Genomic DNA, 25,244 nt, shown 5'->3' with positions numbered 1-25,244 from the left:
CAAAAAAACACAAATAATCTGAGCACTTCTGGACCTATACTTGCACTGTTGCTGTCTTGTCATCTTTGTCCCTCAACATGCTTTTTCTTTCTTGACAGTAAAGCTCTCTCCATCTCTGGGTTGTTATTTTGGTTTGGTTTCTCCCCTAAGGCCAAGCTTATCAGTCAGACCCTGAAGTATTGACGCCAAAATCCCAGTCTAGTTTCTATGCGCTTCTCAGCAGGTGGCTGCACACACACACACACACACGCACACACACACACACGCACACGCACACGCACACACACACTCACAGAGATTTCAATGGTGATGTCCTGAGGGACAACAGCGAAGGAAAAAATAACAAAAAAATAATACAACTCCTGCCTTGGCTCATATGGAATTAAAGAGCTTTCTGTCTCCTGTTTCAGATTCTTCTTTAACCTCGAGCAATCCTTCCAACAAGACAGATTTTGTAGCCTGTGGTTCATCACAGCAGGCGCACACACACACACACATACACACACACACACACACACACACACAGATACCTAATAGATGAATCCCTGGCTACCGAACAATGCAGATGTCACCGCTGGGCTGATGAACGTTCGATCTGCTAGCTTATAGCCCAGATATGATTACATTCACTGTACGACCAAATATGTTTTTTTTAATTCTTAACACACAACAGCTTCACAGTAACAAGATAACAGTAAAAATGTGTAGCAGGTTAATGGTGGATACAGTTATTAAGGCAGTCAAAGTTAACGCGATAATAACGCGTTACTGCAAATTTGTTTTAAAGCTTCAGTAGGCAACAATGTTTTTGGCATCATTGGGCAAAAATTCCATAATAATCTTTCAGCATATTATAATTCAAGTGTTCTGAGAGATAGCTAGACTTCTGCACCTCCTCATGGCTCTGTTTTTAGGCTTTAGAAAATCTAGCCCGTGACGGGAGACTTTGGCCAATCACAGGTCATTTCAGAGAGAGCGTTCCTATTGGCTGTGCTCCGGTCATGTGAGTGGTGCTTGGTATTCCCTGAAGAGATCTCAACATGGCTGCAGTTTCACAAACTTTCTCATTTTACAGCTAAACAGTACACTACAAGATGCTTCTGGAAACATTTGAGGCGAGAAATAGGCATTGAAGTAACAGAATATTGATTCATATTTGATAAGCGCTGCCTAGTTTGACCATTTGATCGGAGTTCGCGAGTGATTGACAGCCGGCTCTCATAGACGGCAGTTGGACAGCAGACCCCAGGTCAGCTCTGACTGCTTGTTTTCCTCCAGTCTTTGAAATCTTGCAGATGCCATTAGGAGTAACGGAGGACACAGAGGCAAATGTTTTTTTTTCAGGTTACCTGTTTAATGCACTACTGTCAGGATATAGGGACCGTTTTATAAAAAATAACTTTTTTTAATCATATTTGCTCCAGTTTCGCCGACTTCAGCTTTAATGGCACTAATTTCTTTAACGTATTAATGCAATCAATCTTTCAGAGGTTGTAGCAGGCTTCATTTTAAAGCTAGAGTGAAGATACTGGTACTATATGAAACTAGAAATCCTAAGGAATCGTACATACTAGGGTTAAATAACGCTCCAAACTTACACTTAATGTTGGCGAGGAAAAACTGTCACGGCCATTTTCAAAGGGGTCCGTTGACCTGAATGAAAATGGGTTCTATGGGTACCCACGAGTCTCCCCTTTATAGACATGCCCACTTGCAGTTTGGGGCAAGTCATTTATGCTAATGCAGTACTTGTGAGGGTTTCTGGACAATAATTGTAATTTTTTTTTTACGTTGTTAATTGACTGATTGATTTCCAATAATAAATATATACATACATTTGCATAAACAGCATATTTTTCCACTCCCATGTTGATAAGAGTTTTAAATACTTGACAAATCTCCCTTTAAGGTACATTTTGAACAGATAAAAAAAAGTGTGATTAATCATAATTGATTGACAGCCCTAATAGTTATTTAACTTGCATCAAAGATACCATCTTTGCAGTAACCTACTGAACCAGGAAACAACATGTAAATCAAACAAAGAACACGTAAATTTAATTCTCAGTCATCAAAGTTTGACGGTATCTAGAAATCAAAGGCAGATTTGCCTTCTGAAGATGTTTCACCACGGCTTCGTCATTTCTACTGACAGGTAGAAGTCCTTGCTCTTAGTAATTATGAAGTGAATTGTCAGAAAAACCTGCCTCCACCGTACGTGTGTGATGTACATGTGTGGTTACATGCATCCGAGAAAGAGCAGCAGATGGTCGTTTTATGTCCTGATAGCATCTTCCTCAGAGTGTTCAGACCTGAAGACAAAATCCAAAAGACCTGTGGCAGAGATTTAGGCAGAGATGTAAAAATTGAAAGCTAACTACCTGTGGCATTTATTCAAATGAACGACAGATGGTGCGGAGCAGATAGAGGAGCAGCTGAGAGGGGAGATAAGGAAACGCCCCATGTGGAGTCTGTTTGGTGTCCTGATCTAAACACCTCAGTGTGATGGTGGACATGAACCACTGTTAGTTTTCAGTACTGACCCACTGTAAAGGAAAGTGTGACTTTTTCAGTACAAATAAATTATAAATTACAAGTGATTTTTCTTTTTTTTACCTTATTGTGATGGCATAACATTTTTATCCACAATGTCAATGCATAAAACAGCTGACACAGTCAAGTTTTAAGCAGATAATGATCTACCAAATAAGACTTCAATGGTGAACTTTCACTAACTGATAATATCAGCAGTTTGTATGGCTGGTACACAGCTCATTTTGTTTATTGTTACGCCACTTTTTACCATCTCCATCACTCATCCAATTCAGCTGCCAATAACGTTCGTTACTGCTTCCAAGCTCAAACTCAGTTTTTTTCTGTTTTATAGCTGAGGAGTTGTGAACAAACGTGTTTTGCCAGGAAGCTGCTCAAATCTAAACAAGAAATACATTGAACCGAAAAATATAATGTTAAAAAAAAAGGTTAATGTTATTAGTTGTATTATAGCAGGTAAACTGAGAAGACACCATAACCATATTTTTGTATCTCTACTGTTTGAAATGGATTGCCGTGAAATTTGGTACCGATATCTATGGCTGACTCCTACTGGCTTTTCATCGAATACCACCATGAGGTTTACATTCCTGGTTTTGAGTGAAATATCTAACAACTATTAGATGGATTGTCATAGAATTTGGTTCACACATGCATAGCATCCTCAGCAAAGCGTAGAGAAGCAAAGAGATGAAACTCTGGTGCTTTTTTGACAACAGCAGCTAGATGGCGCTGCGGTAGCATTGCCGCCATTCTGGACTGAAAATGCCAATGAGTCTGATGGATGTATAAAGACACATCTGTAAATCAGAGGATGCTTTTTTTTTTTTTAGGTAAATAAACTTCCCAGTACGAACACTTAAATAACCCTCATTTAAATCCTAAAAGTTGTAAAATTAACTAATAGCTGAATCCAGAGTTATTTTTCTCGGCATAACGAACGTGCATCAGACCAATGGGACTGCACCGCCCTGCACGCTCATATGACATATCCGGTTCTGCCAGCTTCCTGCTAGCTGTATGCCGCTGTAATAATGGATATATTGGCTGGAATTCATCACGTTTATTATCTTATAATACACCCATGGGCTGTATGCTGTAAACCTGTACCGTGGTGGATGTATTAACATCTCTGTTCCCAAACAACCCGATATCGGCCAGTAGCTAGTAGTGCTAGGAGCATGACACAAACAGAATTTAATGTAGTTGTAGGTTATTTACTAACACGCAGGGCAAAAGTACAGGGCACAACCTCTTATACATCCATGGTCTGTATCGATTCTGGAGGTCCTTGACATGGAAAAGTTTGAGATTTCCCTCAAAATCTGTGTGCTGAATTTGCTGAACTTCCATTTATGTCCTGCTCACTTTATGCTAAGTAAATAGTTATAATAGTATGCATATTTAGAATATTTTTATTGCTCAACACAGGGCATTTCGGTAGAGACATTATTATGACGATAGATTAGAGGTCATTTTGTTTTACTTTTGTATGGCATTTTGTTGGCATACGTTTTTACTGGCATCCGGTAGTCGCTTTCAGTCCAAAATGGTGGAAGCGTAGCTTTGCTGCTGCGCGCTGATGTTGCAATGGAACGAACAATTGACCTACACTTCTTATCAATATACGTTCTTTGCCCTCAGGATGAATTGCATTAACTCATCAGCCTCAGCTGTACTTTGTTTCTTGTGCTGATTAGAAAATTTTGGTCCAGTATTGACAGAGAGCGCTGTAGATGGCAGCTGCTCACGGGCTGTAATGTAATCCTATTGGGGCAAGCTGGCACCGTCATTTACGTCCACTAAAAGTGCTCATTTTGCCATGACAGGCTCTTGTTATTATAAGTGGCTACCATTATGGAAAGAGTGTCACTCAAGGAGAAGTCTCTTTCTGAAATCTGGGTGGGTGCGAGGTGGCGCTTCCGATGCCGGAAGACAACGGTTGAATAGTGAATACATCCATGGTGGAAACGTGACTGCCAGCCAGGCAGTTCGTTGTGTTGAAGTACAGAAAGCTTTGCTTAGTGTTATCTAAAAGATTTCCAATGTCACAAGGCTTCTCCTCAAGCTGGACTTGGACACAATAACAAACAGACCGGATCAATCGAAAGGTAAAGAAAAAGGTTTTATTACTCTGTAGGATCCTTTCCAGAATGTTGTCAGACACTTGTAATAACCATCTGAGCTTGTCAGTGGCAAAAACAAGCACTTCTGGTGGACGTAACGTTACATTGACGCTGCTCACTTGCCCTCGCAGCTCATTTCACGGCTGCCGGTTACAGCATTATCCCTTAATACTGGACCAATTTCAAAAAATGTTGTCCTCATTAATCACTTAGACACAAAAACATAAGGAAATAGGGGCCAAGTCCAGGTATTGTCATTGTGCATTCCGACGTAGCCTATTTAGCTCAAAGAACCACTGTGCCTAAGTACCTAAGTGCCTAAGTAGCATTTATGTTCACCACCCTAAAACTCTTGACTTTAGTCTTCTACTTCTTCACTCCTCTTCTCACTCCTTCTTTTTACTTCCACATTTACTAAATACTGATACTCTAAAAGGCAACAACAGAGCTTTCCACATTTTTTTTATTGCCAAGAGACACTGTGGAGAAGGAGGACAGATGAGGGATGGGTGGATTGAGAGACGGATGGGAAGATGGAAGGATAGATGGAGATGGAGTACAGACAGGAGGTGAGGAGGCGGAAAGCAGTTTGAGAACTTTCCGCGCAGCAGAGAGTTTCAGAGGGGCAACTGGGCATGTGTGTTCACGTTGTGTCTATCCATGTGGAAAGCTCATAACTAGTGTGAATGTGTGTGTGTAGGTGTGTGTATTTGTGTGTGTGCGTGTGTGGGTGGATACAGCATGTGCGATAAGGTTTCTGGTTCACAGAAATTTGGAGAAAATCACCAGAAGCACAAACTAGAAAACTGCAGTTTAGAGAGATTTGAAACTAAAATGTAGCTGTTTTTTGTTTTTTTTTCACAACCGCACATTCTCTGCTCTCCGCCTGCTTTCTGCTTCACATGACCTTCATTGAAGAGGAAAGCAAAGTCTTCCAGTAACATGATGTCATCGCTGAATAAAACATGTTGGAGTAGAGCAAGAGTTCTCTGTTGGAGAAATGATCTCATCGTCTTACGGGAAAAATCTTCTCCACAGCACAAAAAAGATTTAAATGCCGGTGTCATCACACCATATCACATCAGATCTAAAAATATACGGTGGCTTCATTTAAATGGATGGGTATATGCACTTGCGCGCACACACACACACACACACACGCATGACTCATAACACATAATCAAATCTTAATCTTAAAGATACACTCCCTGATTATGTTAGATTGTTTCAAAGTGCTCAATAGCTGCACCAAATCCCTAAGTTTCCTCCCACTGGTGAAGGCTAAGCTAAGCTAATGGCCTCCTTCTTCATATAGAGCTCAACAGTGACGCCCACGAGGGATGCACCGATCCGACTTTTTCACTCCCGATACCGATAGCCTCTGGAAACTCCTGAAAAACGTTTAAACTAACAGTTGTCGATCTAAAATGAAGACAGATTCAGCGACTGCATGCCTTATTTCTCGCCTCCAATGTTTTCAGAAACACATTTCGGTTAACTATTATTGTAATATGAGAGAAAGTTTCCAAACTAGCCGCCATGTCGGCACAGTTTGGAATCTGGGAGCAGAGTTTGCGGGTGCGGTACACATTTGCTATGGTAACAGCAAGCAGTGATGTTGCTGTAGGATTGTGGGTAATGTAGTACTTCTCAATGACATCGTTTCTCCAGGGGCACATACCCTCGTTTCACAATGTCGTAGCTCGTGGTGAGTTTACCTTGGGTGGTTACGACATTATGGCTAATAATCAAATCCGTGATTCAGAATATGAATGGGATTTTCACTTCTGGAACCTCACTGTTGAGCTCTATTGAACAGACAAACATGAGAATGATATCAATCACCTCATCTCAGTCTCAGAAAGGTGAATAAGCATATTTCCGAAAGTGTTGGACTATTGCATTCCTTCGATGCCCCACTCCTAAACCTGCATGAACTTTATTCCACGGTTTGTAAAAAATCAACAATGAGTTGGGAGGAAATTTGGGGATACTATTAATTGTAATGAAATCTATTTTGTTCCATGTAGTACTTTTTACATGGCTGTAGGATTTTTTAAATTTGTTTGTTTGTTTGTTTGCCAGTGCCAAACACACACACACACACTCACAGAAATGTAATAATGAGGAAGCGTGATGTGCAGCCAGCTCACTCATTTCGGTTTGGCACAAGAATAGCGCCATAAAATTATCCGTGAGTGATGTGTAATCACACTCAAGGCCAAGCTGCGCAGGTGCAAACGGATTGAAATGCTAACAGCGCCTCATCAAAACAAACAAAAAAAGTTAAAGAAAGAAAAAAAAAAAAAAAAAAGACAATCAAACCGGGCAAACTGACATCTGAACCTATTCAATCAATTCCGCTGCTGATCATTTTAGTCGAGCAATCAAACTAATGAGAGCAAAGAGGAGAAACTGAACATGCAGTAATTACAGGAGTACATCACGACCTCCTGCTACCGCACCCCGAGCACAGGAAGTGACACGTGAGAGCAGGCACTGGTTAATTACTATTGACCCTCCGCCGCCGTCCCACCGGGCGTCAGCCCCAGTCGCTCCCTATGCTAAAATAATTAATGCTGTCGCCATCATCCCCGGTCCCTGTAGCCATGGCGATAAGAAGATTCCTCCCCCCGGGTACCCCCCCGGTTGTCAAGCAGCTGTTAGCCAATGAGGAGAGTCAGTATGTGTGTGTGTGTGTGTGTGTGTGTGTGTGAGAGAGAATATACAGTTCAGTAGAGATTGTTCTGAATGATTTAAGGTATGGCTTCAAGCTGCAGGTAAAAAGGTTCAGTCAAGTTAGGTTATCTGTCAATCAAATGGTACATCCTGGGATTCTTATCAACTAGAACTTGAACAAAATGACAAAGTTAAAGTAAGTGAAATCCTGGGACACTGAAAACCATCTATGGCTTTAGTTTCCAACACTCAAGAATTTTCTCTTTTAGAGTTTCACCTCACATCAACATGCTGGAATTTACAAAAAATGTGCTTTTGGATGTGCTAAACTTTTAATGATGTTTAGATGCGTTCTTCAAAAGAGATGATCATCACTAATATGGAGAATTTTCATTTTCATTCATCCACAACACGGTCAAACTGTTTTTGTTTTTCCTAAAATTTATATTCATACTAGGGCTGATTAAAATGGTTAATTGTGATTAATCTCAAATTAATCACACATTTTTTATCTGTTCAAAATGTGCCTTAAAGGGAGATTTGTCAAGCATTTAATACTCTTATCAACATGGGAGTGGACAAATATGCTGCTTTATGCAAATGTATGTATGTATATATTTATTACTAGAAATCAATTAACACAAAACAATGACACATATTGTCCAGAAACCCTCACAGGGACTGCATTTAGCGTAAAAAATCAGTCAGTGTCAGTGTGTCAGTGTGCTGACTTGACTATGACTTGTCCAAAACTGCATGTGATTATCATAAAGTGGGCATGTCTGTAAAGGGGAGACAGGTACCAATAGAACCCATTTTCATTCGCATATCTTGAGGTCAGAGGTCAAGGGACCCCTTTGAAAGATGGTCATGCCAGTTTTTCCTCGCCAAAATTGAGCACAAGTTTGGAGCGTTATTTAGCCTCCTTCATGACGAGCTAGTATGACGGTTAGTACTAATGGATTCCTTAGGTTTTTTAGTGTTACATGATATCAAAATCTTGACTCTAGCTTTAAAAGTGAGCTTGCTGCAACCTGCGAAAGATCGGCGATCAGATTTTTAAGAGGTCAATTAAAAATCATGCATTTAAGAAATTAGTGGCATTAAAACAAATTTGCATCAACACGTTATTATCGCGTTAACCTTGACAGCCCTAGTTCATACACTACTAAATGCTTTTGCCTAATCTATTTTGGAGGAAACATAATTGTTACCTGGATATTGGCAAGCGGATACACGGTCTGTAGGTCAGTATAAGCATCATTGTTGACATACAGGAGACAATATGTTTCTGTCAAAAAAAAATCATGTTGAAGCTGAGCAACATGACTGGTTGAATGTGTCATCGTAACTTCCATCAGGATTTCTAATCTAAACCAGAGTGCAAAGCTAGTAGAGAAAAAACACAATATATTGAATTAAAGGATCTATTTATTTAACATCTTTCTCTTTTTCTATAAACGCAACAAATCATGGGAAAACTGCAGGTGTCTCAACCTTCAGTAATTGAATTTCTATAACATCCGCAAATGTGTTTGTGCACTGTGAACACCTTAAGTGCCACTCAGCACAATTAGGTTTAAAGCTTCTGTGTGCGTCTTTCCTCTCTAAGTGGCTGCAGTCACTGTGAAGGTCCTGAAGCAGCTCTTGAGTCATTGTTGAATAACTGGCAGCTGGAATCAGAGTTACAGTACAGAGATGACAAATATAGAAGCAGGTATAACAGAACCCTTTACTTTGTTCCCAGTGGCCAATGAATAATTGATATAAAATCACCTAAAATGAACACCTTTGAGCTTTCAGTAAAACACTCAAGCATTATGGGAAATTTGGTTACCTAGAGTCGGATGAAAAGATCAGTTTGATCTCAGTGCATTCAGTAGAGAGAGGGTCCACAATGTTTGTAGCCTAGCTTAGCACGAAGAGAATATTCCACAAATGAAATAGTTTGTTGCTTCTTCTGTTTGAGCAGTCGGCGATACATCCATGTGTAAAATATGCCCTTCCAAAGCCATGCGTCTAAAGACCTTTACACACCGGGGGCATGACGAATAAACAACACGAAAATGCAAAATACTCGCCTGCAAATATTATACCCCTAGGGCTTTTATTGTGAACGTAACAATGGAAGGAGTGGATCTGTGTGCCGTCATGGTTTGAACTACGGAGCTACTGTGTTGTCGTTTTATACATATAGGCGTAACTCAACCTGTTCCGCGCAACGTGATTGGTTGATGCCTTGATTTGCGGTGCGAAAGCTCAGAATCTTAACCTTCCAAAAGAAATGCTGTTGCTTTTTCGTTGCGTGATATTAGCATCCTGAATGAAAGTATTCATAACAAAAACAACACAAAAATACAGACGGGGGTGATGTGTCAATATGCGCTCGTTAACATGCATAATGTCCTTTCAAAATGAACGTGTGTTTTCACAGGAAGTTAGGTTTAAGCAACACAACCACTTAGTTAGGGTTAGGAAACGGTTGTGGTTGATGTTAACTTCACTGACTAATGACTCACGTGACACACAGGGCTAATGGTACCAAACGACTCACGTGACAAACGACTCCCGTGACTCACGTGACTAACGACTCCCGTGACTCACTGGACTAACGACTCCCGTGACTCACGGGACTGACGATACCGACGATTCACGTGACTAACGACTGACGTGACAAAATAACGTTCAAAGTCTTGCTTGTTTGACCTTTCCACTCCCGCCTGCCCTTATATAATAATACTCTGTCACTTGCTCCGACCGTAGAATAACGCGCAGGTGGGTTTACAACGGAGTTAGTTGAAAGCCTGTTTTCTCACAAACTGTTGCTAAATGGTGCCACTGAGCGTCGGTTTCCAATGCCGGGGGGGGCACTGACCAAACGGCAGTATTTGATGAGTTTGGAGTGAGAACAGGTTGCTGCGACAGCGCCGTTGGTCGGGACAGCGTTATCAGCTGTAACCGCCTTATGATAGCTAGCCAGTGGGGCACGCTCACATGCACGAACATGTACTAAAAGCATGCGCGACATCGGCCCGATTGCAACACACACAGAGGGACAGCGACTTCATTCTCTGCTCTGGTAGACATTACTTCTCGATAGCTTTATATAGCAACTAGTTGTTTGATGCTATATTAATGCTTTGGATATTGTATCGTGCACCTTTAAGATTTATCTTCATTGGAACTAAGGGGCGTAGTGCCAACAACAGAAACAGCGGCACACCAAAAGTACGCACAAGGATGTGGACAGGAATGTCCTACAGTCCTGCAGATTGACAGCTTCCTAACAGAGCATCTTTACTTTTATGAGCCATATTAGCATCACTCGTTCTTCCTGTGATCATCTTGCATTTCAGGTCCCATTGCTTTTTGTTTCTGTTCTCCACAGTAATCTCTTCCACTCTCCACATGTCTGTCGTCCTCCTCTGCTGTCATATCTGTCAACTGCACTGGCTCTTACGGATTGAATCACAATTAATATGGGGGGCAAACAATATGTGACTTGAAACGCACTTGAAAAGGATTATGGAACACTTGACATTTGTATGTATGTCTGTGTGTGTGTGTGTGTGTGTATGTGCACATGCCCATGTGGATCAGAACGGTGTCCTGGTGGTCCTCTGTTTCCTGTTGGACCCTCTAATCCTTTTAAATCAGCTTTGTTAATCCCACTTTCTTCTCACAGCTGCTGTGGCTTCATGCAGGCACATACAAGCGTTCTTACCACTGTGCACAGGGCTGCATTTTCTGCCCGCTTCAAAGGAACACTGGCATTTTTTGAAAAGAAATAGGCTTGTTTGCCGACTCGCAAAGACAGAGTAAGATTAGAAGATCAATATCAGTGTCCTCTGTGTGCATCCAGTACAGAGATAGGTTCAGAAAACACTGAGTCCATTAACATTGGGCTAGAGGCGGCGTACACTCCGGACAGGTCGAGAACAGATCGGGATCTTGATTTTTATGAAAATTGAAATGCGTGTAACTCAAACGTATCTTTTAAAAAATGCAAACGGTTTGTTGAAGTAATGTAGCAGAAATGGAGAGAAAAAGGAAGGATGAGTGGATGTGAGATACAAAAGCAGTGCAGCCTCTCCCCTGCACTACCACTGGGATTTCTTTTGCAACTTTGCCCTTTTTCTCCTTCACCTAATCTCTCTCAAATATTCTCTCCAACGTCTCCCACCAACCCCCTTCCCAAAGATCTGTTTATAGAGGCAGAGTCTTTGAACCCCGACAGTCTTTATAGTTCAGAGGCTGCGAGGTGGCAGCTGCTAATGTCAGTGCTAATGACGCTTCCCCAACCTGGTGAATGCTCAAAACACCTCTACACTGCCAGCTCACAGAGGCCAAGGTGCCAACAGTCCTGAATTCTTATTTCGGAGAAGTCAGGTGAGGTGAAGGTTTTTCGGGGGAGGGTGCTACCAAAAGATTATTTTTATTTTTTTTTCAAAATGAGGGGCTCTATGAATGTATTCATGGAAAACAAAGATGAATGAGACAAACAGCCCAGAGTTGCTAAGCTTTCGAGTTGTTGCAGAAGTGACTAGAGAGGCCTGCATTCTTCAGCTATAGCATGTCAACACCAAATTAGCATCTGGAAGCCCCTAGGGACAGAAACACTGGGAAGCCCCTGTTTCCCCGCTAAAGAAAACCTGAGGAGTGACACAAAGCTGCAGGGAGAAAGAGAGAGATGGATCATAATGAGGACTGCTCTTACACAGAGTTTCTGCAGCTGTGTCCTCTTTCAGGCTTCTCCTCCTCCTACGAAGGACGCAGCCTGTCCTGAAGAGGGTCCCGAAGGTCAGCGGGCTGAACCCAGGGACGCTGGAAGTGGGGGGTGTTGAGGGTGCTGCTGCACCCCTTGTTTTTTTCTATATATATTTATGAATATATATTTTATTAAGGGCGGCACGGTGGTGCACTGCCGCCTCACAGCAAGAGGGTCGCAGGTTCACTCCTGGCTTGGGGCCCTTCTGTGTGGAGTTTGCATGTTCTCCCCGTGTTAGCGTGGGTTTTCTCCCGGTTTTCCGGTTTCCTCCCACAGTCCAAAGACCAAAAAAGTTAGGTTAATTGTTGACTCTAAATTCCCGTAAGTGTGAGCTCAAAATGACATCAGCAGAGTGTTTAAATTAGTTCACTAGAATGATCACGCTGCAATGATCACACACATCAAAGGGTTAAATCGTACAGTTATGCTATTTTAGAGAAAATATGAAAATATTGAGATACGATGCAGCATAGCCTAAAAATATTGAGTCATCATTTATAAACCATATTTCCCAGCCGTAACAGGAATGTTTTGATATTGCAGTTATACTGTATAACCTAGGTGCAAACTCATGATATTGTTGAGTGGCTAAAAGGGGGCTTTATATAAAAAACAGCTTTCTCACTGCCGTGTCCTCTTGTCTGTAAACCTTTTTTCATTAGACTCTCTGCAGTTTCACAATCCAACAAACAGGTACAACACACATTTACCACTTGCCACACTTTTTCTGTCGCTCTGTTATTTCTTGCTCATCCTCCTGTATGCCTTTGTATTCCCTCGTTTCAGTTGGCTCTCAGTGATCTGCCGTACGTCTGTTCACTCTTCGTTGGAGTTTTTCCATCAAAACCTTTTTATTTAGTTTCAAATGCCGCTGTATAAATAACTGGTGTCTTCAGGTTTCTGGATTCAACTCAACCATCCTGTGCACATTTCTCACTCATATTTATCTTCAGTCAATTTATGCCGCTATTTAACCTAGTTTTCTATTCCCCCGTTAGCTCTGCTGTTCTTCACAATTAGCGTCCAACACTAACTGGCTCTTAGTTAGCAATTAGTGTCCTCTCCCACAATAAACCACTTCAGTAATAACTGCAGGTCTCTTTCCTCCCTCCCATCTGAAAAATACATAAACACATCAAAGCAATTCAATTAGAAGCCCACAAAACACAAAACAGAGATTATAATATTAAGCGGATGAGGATGCAATGAGCGGCTGAGCTCAGATGACTTCATTAGAAAGAATTTTGCAAAAAAATCTGCCGGGAGAGGGCGTTGACAAAGTGTAATGCTGAGCTTTGACCAAGTGGCACTGCAGTTAAACAGTGCTTTAAAAAGAAACACAAAGATTGTGTACATACATTTGGGTATCTGGAGTGCCTACCAAACCACAAACTGTGAAATAAGACAAACCAGTCTGTTTTTTTGTGGGCTGCCTAGATCAGAAAACATGTGATTCAATTTCCTTTCCTTTATTACACAGCTTTGTTGAATACTTGGTTCTGATTGGTCAATCACGGCTTTCTACGGTCTATTATTTCTTTATTGCAGACCGTTGCTATGCATAACAGACCGTTGCTATGGGTGCAGGTCTGATGTCGGACTCTGGCGTACTGTTTTTGTGTCAGATAATTGATTTCTTAAGTAAGTAGCTGTGTAATAAGCGGGATAATGTACAGCAGGTCAATGACCTGCTCGCTGTACATGTACATGTACTCCCTTACATGTCACATGCAGGCTCATTAGAATATTCCACCCTCCATCTGAGTATCTCCACCCACGGCTTGAGAACTACCAGTGCACCGTATATTTCTCGCAAGTCAATCAGAGCAGACTGGGCTTTTTCGGAAGGGGGTCTTAAAGAAACAGGTGCTAAAACGGAGCGTTTCAGACAGAGGGTGAATACAGAAAAATAATGTGTTTTTTGAACATTAAAGCATGTGTCCAAGTAGAAACACAAAATACAAGTATGAACCTGAAAATTGGCATAATATGTCCCCTTTAAGGTAACCTTCCCTGTCAACAGTATGTTTAACACAATACGTGTATTCTTGAGGTCTAATAAATGTGCTGAATACATTTCCTTCCTCATAAAACATTTGTAGAGCTGATTTTTATTTATTTTTTAAAATATATATTTTGAATCGTGCAGTTGCTTGCTAGCTACCAGTCTTCTTCTTCCCTGCCTTTGTGGGTACATTGCTGTCATTTGTACATCACGCAAACATCAACAGTTAGGCTAAAGGCAAGAAAACCACTTAGTTAGGTTAAGGGAAAACATCATGGTTGGGCTTAAAATAAGTAAGTAAAACATGTACGGAAACAACTACAGAAAACACGTGACAATCGCCAATAAACAACGTGACAATCGTCACTAATGTAACTTACAAAATAAAACACCGGTCAACAGCTGTCCCATGGGTCTCCTGGTTAAAAGTCTGGTGTTCCATCTTCCCCACCCACCCAATATAACCAGTCTTTATCGCTTTTTGTACTACGTCACCAACTGTTACTGTAGCATTTACACGCTGATGGGTTTACATTGCAGTCAGTACAGGGTACATGGCGTACAAATGACATGCGGAAACCAAGAATAATTATTGCACGCTAAATGCCTTGCGCATTATCGTGGCATTTATATGCCTTTTCGTGCGAAGTGGCTGGTATAGCAGACCAGTTTTTGACCTGAGCTAGTGCAGGCGGGCTGGAACAAGTGAATGAGGAATGTTATCATGATTGATGTTTTCCGAATGAATTTAGAGTCCTCTTCTGGAAGGACCTGATTTCTTTTGCAGTGTTTCTTAAAGAAAAAAATGACTGAAACAGCAAATTTCACATGTTTTCAAATTCAGATGAGAGTCTTAGAATAGACACATGTACACTGCTCATAGAGCCCACAGGCCATGTATTTTTCAGACAGCACCGGCTCTATGTTTGCACCGCTCATTAACAGATCTCAGCCAGCCAGAGAGACATGGAATTAACATGGAAAAGAAAAGTTATGGGTTATAACGGTGTTTGAAGGCTGATTAACTAAGAGGAAAATGTCAACAGATTCACAGCCTAGGGGTGGAAAACCCGAATCAAGCGCCACTATCTTTTTATCCTCCAGTGCAAAACTCGAGCGCTGAAGCAGTTGGCAGTTGCATAGCAATTAGAGCTAGGATAAATCAATACCTCCCAGGATGTGACACAGTAAAAAGGCTTCCTTTCACACAAGTAATGAAGTATTAAGCTTGGTGAAATATATATTTATACAGTGATGGGAGATGGGAAAGAGATGTGGAACTCTGGGCTTGGTTATCATGCTTTATAGGCAGTCCAGAGCCAATGATAAGTGTCAATGCAGTTGCAGAGTACTTATGTATATGTGCATGTGTGATGCAACTGTCAGGGGTTCACGTGTCAGAACATTAATCATTGTCTTTTTAAAAAGTATTTAACCATCGTGAACAGTAGGCCTAACTAAGTTATCTTAGTTGTCTTACCTTAATTAACACTCCAAAGTTAGGGTCAATTTTGGCGAGGAAAAAACAGCATGGCCATTTTCAAAGGGGTCCCTTGACCTCTGACCTCAAGATATGTGAATGGAAATGGGTTCTATGGGTACCCACGAGTCTCCCCATTACAGACATGCCCACTTTATGATAATCACATGCAGTTTTGGGCAAGTCATAGTCAAGTCAGCACACTGACACACTGACAGCTGTTGTTCCCTGTTGGGCTGCAGTTTGCCATGTTATGATTTGAGCATATTTTTGATAAATGCAGTACCTGTGAGGGTTTCAGGACAATATTTGTCATTGTTTTCTGTTGTTAATTGATTTCCAACAATAAATATATACATACATTTCCATAAAGAAAGCATATTTGCTCACTACCATGTTGATAACAGTATTAAATACTTGACTTATCTCCCTTTTAAGGTACATTTTGAACAGATAATAAATGTGCGATTAATCATGATTAACTATGGACCATCATGCGATTAATCCCGATTAGATATTTTAATCGATTGACAGCCCTAATATTTTACTTACTTTACGTACTTATTTAAGCCCAGGCATGATTTTTTCCCTTAACCTAACTAAGTGGTTTTGTTTGCAGCCGCAATCCCCTTTCCCCAAGTCTTTGCATCTCTATCAAACATTACTGCCATTCTCCACCTGTCCACCAGATGCCCTCGGACTTTCCTCAGCCTGGTCACCTGACACCCACTTCCTGGTCACCTGACACCCACTTCCTCCTGCCCACCTGTGTCTCATTTCCCAATCCCCCTGTCAGCACGCCAGCTCCTTCTCCCCAGTCAGTTGCCAGATAATCTCTGCTTTCAGCCATCTGTAGCTGAACCTGTAGTCTGCCTACATATCTGTTACCAAACCCTTATCTGTACCTGCCTGTACGTTTATGTATCTTCACTCCTTCAATGAATCACTTAACTGTTCCTGTCTTCATGGATTTAGGATCATTCCCCGTTGCCTCTTACTCACCCGCCTCACATAAGACATCAACAACTCTGATGCTTTTTTAATGAAATGTGAATAGTTTGAGGGAAGTGTAGAGTTCATTTTGGGAGATTTGAGTTATTAAGTAGCCTGATAATGAGTCAATGTTTAACCTAATTATTTTAACTGGTGTAAATTTGCTCAGTTTTACCCACTAATGTTATGTCTTTGTCTACAATATTTACTTTCTGTTTTCCATCAGTAACCAGGGTGATGAGTGAACACACCCAGCCACAACTCCGAGGCAAACTGTGAGTACATTTCCATCCTGCTTTTATCTAAACGTGCATAAATGTGACAATCTGGGTGAAAAATGCTTTCATCTTGTTCTCAGTGCCCCAGCTTCATTATGTGTTTTCTGCAAAGTTTGCAACAGTTTTTCAATTAAAGTGATCGAAAGCATAGACTATAAATTGGGTGTTTTGCAATGGCAGTTGTGCATATGTTTTGATCTTTTTCTCCATGGACTTTTTGGAACCACATAAAGCTTATAGTGTAGATGGAAACATTTTCCCTTTGTCAGCAATACAAGTTTTGTTGCCTTTTGTTTGAGTTGGTCATCAGTCCCAAAAGAAACTCACTGATTCCATGAAACCAGCAGCTGCTGTGCTAACCTGCAGCCTTTGAAACCAACTAGCTTTTTAACACACCTACCATATACAAATATTTTATATAATTAAAAGAAGCAGCAACCTTGAAGTTACTGGTTCTGCAAAGCCAGTGGTGTCTTTCAAAAACAAGCTTTTGACACATGGCAGCTCTGTCTCCAATAAGCAATTAAAGGCATTACATTTAAGTAGTTCAACATGCATACAGTTCCATGAACATGATTTAAAATTCTAACTTACGCCTCTATGCCTCTGCCATTTTGGACTGAAAGCCACTACCACACGCCAGTAATGAGGATGTCCTGTGTGGAACAATGAAAATATTATAAATATGCATACTATTATAACTATTCACTTACTTACTTATTTATTTATTAGACTTTTTTGACTCCCAGAGGAGCATAAAGTGAGTGATGGACATAAATGGCACACAGATTTTGAGAGCAACCTCAAACTTTTTCATATCAAAGACCTCCAAAATTGATGTCCAATAGACCACAGACCATGGATGTATAAGAGGTTGTGTCCTGTGCTTTTGCCCTGCATGATAGTAAATAGCCTACAACTATATTAAATTCTGTTGATGTCATGCTACTAGCGCTACTAGCTACTGGCCGATAGTCGGTTGTTTGGGAACAGAGACGTTAATACATCCACCACAGCGCCATCTAGCGGCTATTGTCAAAAAAAGCACCAGAATTTTGTCTCTTTGCTTCTATACTCTTTGGTGTTACTCTTTTATGTGTTTTTCATAGTGTTTTGATGACAAGAAGTCAATGGCACTGGGAAATAAGAAATGTCAGGCTGTGGCACAGACAATATTTGTTAGTAGGATCAATTCAGTTTTAGTCTTGTCATGGGATTTGTTGACAACATGAAAAGATTAAATATTGAAGTCCTTTTGGCTTTTGACTTGAGCACCACCCGCACCGACCACAAATCACTGGGTAGAGATTAATAATTACCACTGAAAGAAACCATTCTTCCTTTTCATGATGCCTAAAATTACATTTTGATGCTAAAACTTTGTTTGTTTGAAAGTTTGAATTGACGTCCTTGAAATGGAATGTTTCTGCATCGTGATGTTGCTACTTTTAGTTGAGTGAAGGTTGCGAACGCTTGTTCGGCCTCTGCAAACAGTTTTTATACAGGTGAGGTCCACAGCAAAGGTCTGAAAATAATGATCACCCTCTCAATATATAGACCACATTAGCATCACATTAACCTTTTGGGAAGTGTGTGTATTTGTGTGAGCCAGGGTTAGAGGAGAAACGGGTCAAATTCTTTCTCTTCTCCTTCATCTCTTACTTTCTTTATTTCTTTCTTTCTTTCTTTCTCTCTCTCTGTAATTCCCTTGAAGTGGGTGTAATGTGCTCTCCCTCTTTTTCCTCCCTCTCCTGGCCCAAAAAACAATGAAATAATGATATAATATTTGATAGCACTTATAGTGAAGTATGTTAATAAACCTCTGGTGCTTAAGGTACTGAAAAATAAAGCCAATGAGGTGAATGAAGTGCCAAAAACTGCACTTCCTCAAATAGCCACTTCAGGCTGACTCCAAAAGTCTTCATGAAAACTGTACGGGTTGTGAAATTTTATATAACTCACCCGTTTAAATTATATTAAGGCTTAAACATGCACAGTAAAATCTAGTCAGCACTCGCCGAAATTCAACCTATCGCAACGTACGACCGCAGCTTCAGTTACACTGCGCGTGTTATACCCCATACCCAAAGACCCGTGTCCGCCCGTGTCCGCCCGTGTCCACCCGTGTCCCAGCCTCCTTCCATAGGCCTTGGTTTGAACCAGGAAGTATAAATACATGAGAGCCTCTGCAGAACCTTTTTGCCTCAGGACCAGAAAACAGGTGAATAACAAGGTGAGACAATACTATTACAGATGTTAACAGCTGTTCGTGGTGCTGGCCTTACTGCTTTTTTCTGTTGCATGCTGTGTGTAGGACTGACTCTGAGCTGTACACTGACTGTTGCACAAAGTACAAACATTAATACACACGTAGAATGGAATACAACGTCATAACATGGCACCCGCTTGGAATGATATCAGCCGAATGAATGGGCTTTATCAGCGGTTATCAACCTCATAGATACAGTATGCGTTAGAAATGGTCTGCTTCACCTACTAGTACACCTCTAGTTGGCGGAGTAATTATGATAGCAGTTAAGGAGGATGTTAGGTTACGCAGAATGTAGAGCAACAAAGTCTGTGTAGGGAAGAGGACAGAGCGGGTGTCCAGTGTGAAACCGAAAGTCAACATTTACTTTTTTTGCCGTACTTTTCTTACGTAACTTGCATACTATTAACTAACGCCACTTATATTACATAAATTGCATATAAAGCAGAGTTATTTTAACCCAAACCATGATCTTTTCCTAAACCTAACCAAGTATTTTTGTTGCCTAAACCTAAAGTTGTTTTGTTTCACTTTCACAACACAGTAGGTGCAGTTTGACCCATTTGACTCATTAGAATGGTGGTGATAACCACAGATAACGCCCATTCGGGTGATGGGTGAACATGGGGGAATTTCCGTCACAGTGGTAAAGTGGGTTTAGGTGTTTGTTTTCTTTTCTCCACTTCATCCTTACGGACCTTATTTCCGAAGATATCTTTTTTTTTTACTAGTTATTGAAAGCCATCTGAAAATTGGATGCAATTAATATTAGAAAACGTGGAAATTTCATCTGTTATACAAATATCTTACACAGGAAGGACATGTAGTTTCAGCAGCTCTTTTGAATTTTGTCATTTTTCCCTCTCTATCGCGGAAGCAGTGGCACCATGATAACTTTCTGATGCATGGGAACATAAAACCTAGGTAAGAAAGCTTAAGCTGATCTACTGTTTTAAATCTACTAAGACTTTAACCCTGTACACGTCCTGGCCAACAGGAGTGGGTGGGACCAAACCAATTAAAAGTAAAAGGAGAGTCAATATTGGACTTACATTCATGATAATAATGATGATGATAATGTTGCTATATGTTTTCTGGATGTCACATTACATTACATTCATTTAGCTGGCACTTTTATCCAAAGCAACTTATAATAAGTGCATTCAACCACGTGGATACAACCCAAAAATTCAAGTATATCAATTTAGGATTGAAAGGTTTCTCTGAAAAGTTTGTATCTTGCTCCTTGGTGAGAGGACAGCAGCTATAGACAGTTTGGTTTCGCAGCTGTTGCAGTGTATTACAATGACACTTTCAGGGTTAAAATAACATCCATAGAAGCACAACTTCCATTTTTAGCTAGCACTGTTTGCCATTTTGTCATTCACAGGCAGTATTAGCAAACGTGTGTGCTTTTTTGTGCCACATTTAAGCAAGAGAAGGGTGAGCGCTAATAAGTAGAAATGGAAAAAAAGGGTCTAAATATGTCTTTGCTGTTGCTCCTTCGTCTCCCTTCTCTCCCTCCAACTCACACTCCAGTCTCATGCATGTATATACATTCATAGACGCAGTCAGCAGGGGATGTCAGTATGTCTCTAATAGTGTGATGAACTGTCCTTGTGTGTCTGACAGCTTCCTCGCTGTCAGTAAATACACGATTTATGGAGTACAGTAACAGGCCTTAGGCGCTGCAGTATACTGTATATATTTATGTGTGTTACTTTCCCCACATGCTGGCTGCCTATGTTATGGACTGACTGGATTACAAACCGCTATGGATGATTGGAAAGCAGGGAGAGGCAGAGTGTGACAGTTGAGGAAGCGTTTAAAGGGAACATGCCGGCAAATTTGGAAAACAGGCTTTTTTTTTTTTGTCAAGATGGATCAGTTTCATGTGTACGTTCTGTACAGTGGTCAAAGGATGTGTTAGTGTCAGAAACCCACAAACTATTCCATCATACATATTTGGCTGCAACTGAAGCATATGACAAAATCTAAAATTGTTCCTTTGGCTTTGACTAACTCAAGTAACTTGTGTTTATATGGATCATAGTGATTATCGGAACATTTAGTTATGCCAATAACGGGACCTTTTTTTGGTTCGATTTGAATCGTTTGGTCTCTTGAACTTAAACTATTTAGCGCACCACTTTAAAAATGGTGTAAATTCGAATAACTTTACCAAAGCCTTACATTAATCTGCCTCAGGTTGACGTGAGTACTCAACAATTTTACTTTTTATATTACTCAAATTCTCGATACTTCGAGACGGTTCAACTGTCCGGTTGTAGACATGTAACTTGAGCCTCATTTGCAGTCTGTTTCCTTGTGATATCTTCTGTAATATAGTCAAAGCATATTTCCAACAGTGAAGAGCAGCATTCATGTAGCCTTTTTGTGCTCTAAAAAAATTAAATGGCCAGAGGCATTATGTTTTCGGGTTGTCCATCCATACTTGCGTACGTACATACGTTCCATTCTTGTGAATGCGATATCTCAGGAACGTCTGGAGGCAATTTCTTCAATTTTGGCACTAACCTCCACTCGGACTCAAGGATGAACTGATTAGATTTTGCTAGTCAAATGGAGCGGTTGTGGCTCAGAGGTAGATCGGGTGGCTCAGAGATTAGCGTCCACCAATTGGAAGATTGGCGGTTCGATTCCTGGCACCTCCAGTCCAGATGTCGTAATGTCCTTGGGCAAGATACTTAACCCCGAATTGCTCCCGAAGGCTGTGCCATCAGTGTGTGAATGAGTATTTAGATTAGCTCCTGATGGGCAGGTTGGCACCTTGCATGGCAGCCTCTGCCATCAGTGTATGAATGTGTGTGTGAATGCTGAAATGTAGTGTAACACTCTTTGAGTGTCGGAAGACTAGAAAGGCGGTGTATAAGTCAAAGTCCAAAGGTCAAGGTCACCGTGACCTCATGTCTATACCGTTCTGGTGATATCTCAGGAACACCTTTATCGATTTCTTCAAATTTGACACAAACTGGACTCAATTGGACTCAAGGATGAACTGGTTAGATTTTGATGGTCAAAGATAAAGGTCACTGTGACCGTGACGCAATAATTCATATGCTAATTATGACAATTTCACACAAATATCTAATAGGATAAAATGATGTAGTGATGACATTTTGGACAGACATGGATGTAAACTGCAACCAATGCATACAACCGCGAGGCGGTAATTCTAGTTTGTACTAAATTCAGTATGTACCAGGTTGCACTGGTACATACTGTAGTAGGGTGGAAGTGTTCTAAAGGGGATTTCATGGTTTATGAAAAGGATGGAGGGAGGATTATGAGAGGGATGCAATATAGATGCAGTCATTTCTTGTTATGTGTGTATTTGAGATAATGCAAATAATACATTTCTCTGTTGATAAACAATCTTGTAACTCCATCCCAATATAATCATGTATAAATCTTATTAAAAACACACAATGTCTTAAACCCCCAAAGCTACAATGCATTTAGAGGGTACAGACTCGGTGAATACCAAGTCAACAAAAAAAGATTTGAACTTTCTGGCACTACTGCATTTTCTTAAAGATACTATTTGTCTTCATATCATGACATAGTAAATCATGTTTGTCGTCCCTGATGCATGAGGGATGGCACATTTGATTAGTCCATCACCTGCAAACACGAAGAAGAGCTAACTGCAGCGAGCTCCATATTGCCCCAATGTCATTTTTAAGCTCTATCCATGTAGAATTTAAAGTGTGTGTGTGTGTCCATCTATCTTCCCTCCTCTCTCCTCCCTCCCAGTTTTAAGCCCAGTGCTGAGCCACTAATGGAGGACAAGCCTGTTAGAGCAACACGCCACGCTTTACTAGCAGCACACCAGGGACACACACACACACACACACACACACACACACACACACACACACACACATTGAGACAGACAGACAGAAAAACTCACATACGTGTTCATGCAAAAAAGATAACACACAGATATGCACCAAAATTTAGAGCACATACACACAGATGAATAGTCGGGGAAACAACAAGCATTCAGCTCCATTATAGGCAACTCACAAATGCACACACCAGACACTAAACACACACATCCCAGTAGAGTACACCACCATAGCAACAGCCTGCAAACAGCTAATCTATTCAGTGATGCAGCAGTCGTCTCTCAGCGTGAGCACAGCCTCCAATTATACCTTCATTTGTTTGTCAGTTGTTTTGAAGTCAACATGAAAACCAGCAGAACGGCAGCTCTACGGTTTAGAAGAGCGTCAGACCTCGGCAGCATTTCTCAGACATCAAACAATATGGCTTTATGCTTTAAAACAAAAAAAAAGGCCAGAGGGGTAGTATTGTTGGGTCAGTGTTGTACCAGGAATACTAAAGGCACCTACACACTGTGTGATAGCAGTAATCTTGCAGCAGGTTCATTGCATGTGCATCTCGTGGGTCTGATGAAATCCTGGTCACAATCGGTGTCCGACTGTACAATATCAGTTTTAAGGCTGTACATGTATTGTGAATAGAGCTACCATAGAGTGCTACAGGAATGAGTCCTAAAATCCGGAAATGAGTTAGCATTTCAGCACTTCCGGTTCCCTCGTCTGAAAGTCAATGGGTTTTTAGTTAGGTGCCTGAAATAAGGTCTGTAGTTAACACAAGCGTAAGAGATTTTAACGTTTTGTTCTACGATCTAAAACACGTCAGTAAATATCCCACTTGTGAATTTTGAAGCCTTTATATGTCTTAAAAAAGGCGGTTGCTAACAAGTCGCTAAATGAGACTACTAAATGTCATCACGCCAACTCGTCCACCTTTACAGCCTCGTTGGGTTTATACTTGCTCTCGTGGGAACGTGGTGGAGTTTGTTTATAGCCTAATGTTAGCTTTCTGCTTCTGGTGATTGCATTTACGCTTCAAAAATCATAAAAGTGGTGTTCATTTGTGGAGATTATCTTGCTGAACAAAACATGTAAGTATCAAAAACGTTTGTTTTCCACAGAGCTTATTTTCTGCAAAAATCAAAAACCTAATGGAAAAATCCCATTTTATTGGTTGCTCTCCAGTCTGTGAAATCTTGCAGATGCCATTAGGAGCACTGGAGGACACTAGAGGCACCTGATTTATTTTTCAGATTACCTGTCTCATGCACTACTGACCATTTTATAAGAATAACTTTTTATTAATCATATATTCTTCATTCTGCCTACCACAGCTTTAAGTTGAATCTTATTTCGTAACAGTGACTAGCAGTCACATTAGCAGATACGTTTGTATGGGGATTTTATTAACATTAAAGGCTACAAATAAACAATTGGACGTTGATCAAACTAAACCGCCTCAGTTGGCATCTAAAACTTAATTTTTGCACAAGTCAATTAAATATCACAACTATAGATTTTTTCACAATGTTTTTGGGGATAAAAATGTTGTTTTCAGTAAAAGTCTCTTTCTGTTTTTGAAAATAGGATTGCCAACTTTGGGTTGCAGTTCTGAGTTATTATATGGTCAGATAGAGCTTATGTCATGCTGGGTTTTAGTGTGTCATAATATAATTAAAAAAAGAATATAGCAAAATAAGTTTTCTACATAATTTGATGTCATCTTCATATAGTACAACCATAACTGGATAGAGATGGGTAGTTTGGATGATAAGTTAAGGTTAAATAAATCATGTCTGTAAGGAAATATCTGTTTTTGAGGGGAGAAATAAAAAAGTAGATGTTTCCATTTCTCACAAGCCTGACCAAAATTGAATCTGCATATGGTAATAGTTTGGACCATATTACGTGTATCACTCAGATGTAGGAAACTAGAGGGTGAAAGAGAACAGAGTAGGGGAGACAGGATGTGAGGAAGGAGGGTTTTCAGAGACACAGCAGTGTGTTAACGGGAGCCAAGCATGGCAAATTGGACTGAATTTTCCGCTTGTGCGATTTCAATACACAAACGCAGGCGTACATAACCATGCTTAATAAGTGCCGGGCTAATGCATTGTATAATCTCCTCTAAATGAATATGTTAGACACAATTGCCTGGTAATTAATTCCTGTCACAGCATATCCAAATGAGAAGATTTATTCGGTTCTGTCAATCACAAAACCCTGG

At 40.6% G+C, this 25,244-nt stretch overlaps 2 long non-coding RNA genes across 2 annotated transcripts; one reads left to right on the top strand and one right to left on the bottom strand.

The window, feature by feature from the left end:
- Positions 1-443: 443 nt before the first annotated feature.
- On the top strand, positions 444-9,876 carry LOC119500536. Its single transcript, XR_005209635.1, has 3 exons — positions 444-454; positions 5,183-5,188; positions 9,720-9,876. It is a non-coding gene; the product is annotated as an uncharacterized LOC119500536 (long non-coding RNA).
- Positions 3,231-17,749, bottom strand: LOC119500535. Its single transcript, XR_005209634.1, has 3 exons — positions 17,740-17,749; positions 3,636-3,642; positions 3,231-3,330 (listed from the first exon to the last, which is right to left on the bottom strand). It is a non-coding gene; the product is annotated as an uncharacterized LOC119500535 (long non-coding RNA).
- Between the last annotated feature and the right edge of the window lie 7,495 nt (positions 17,750-25,244).

The sequence above is a fragment of the Sebastes umbrosus genome, chromosome 13 (genome assembly GCF_015220745.1).
Source record: "Sebastes umbrosus isolate fSebUmb1 chromosome 13, fSebUmb1.pri, whole genome shotgun sequence".
NCBI classification, from domain to species: Eukaryota; Metazoa; Chordata; class Actinopteri; order Perciformes; family Sebastidae; genus Sebastes; species Sebastes umbrosus.
This window is presented reverse-complemented; position numbering and strand designations above follow the sequence as displayed.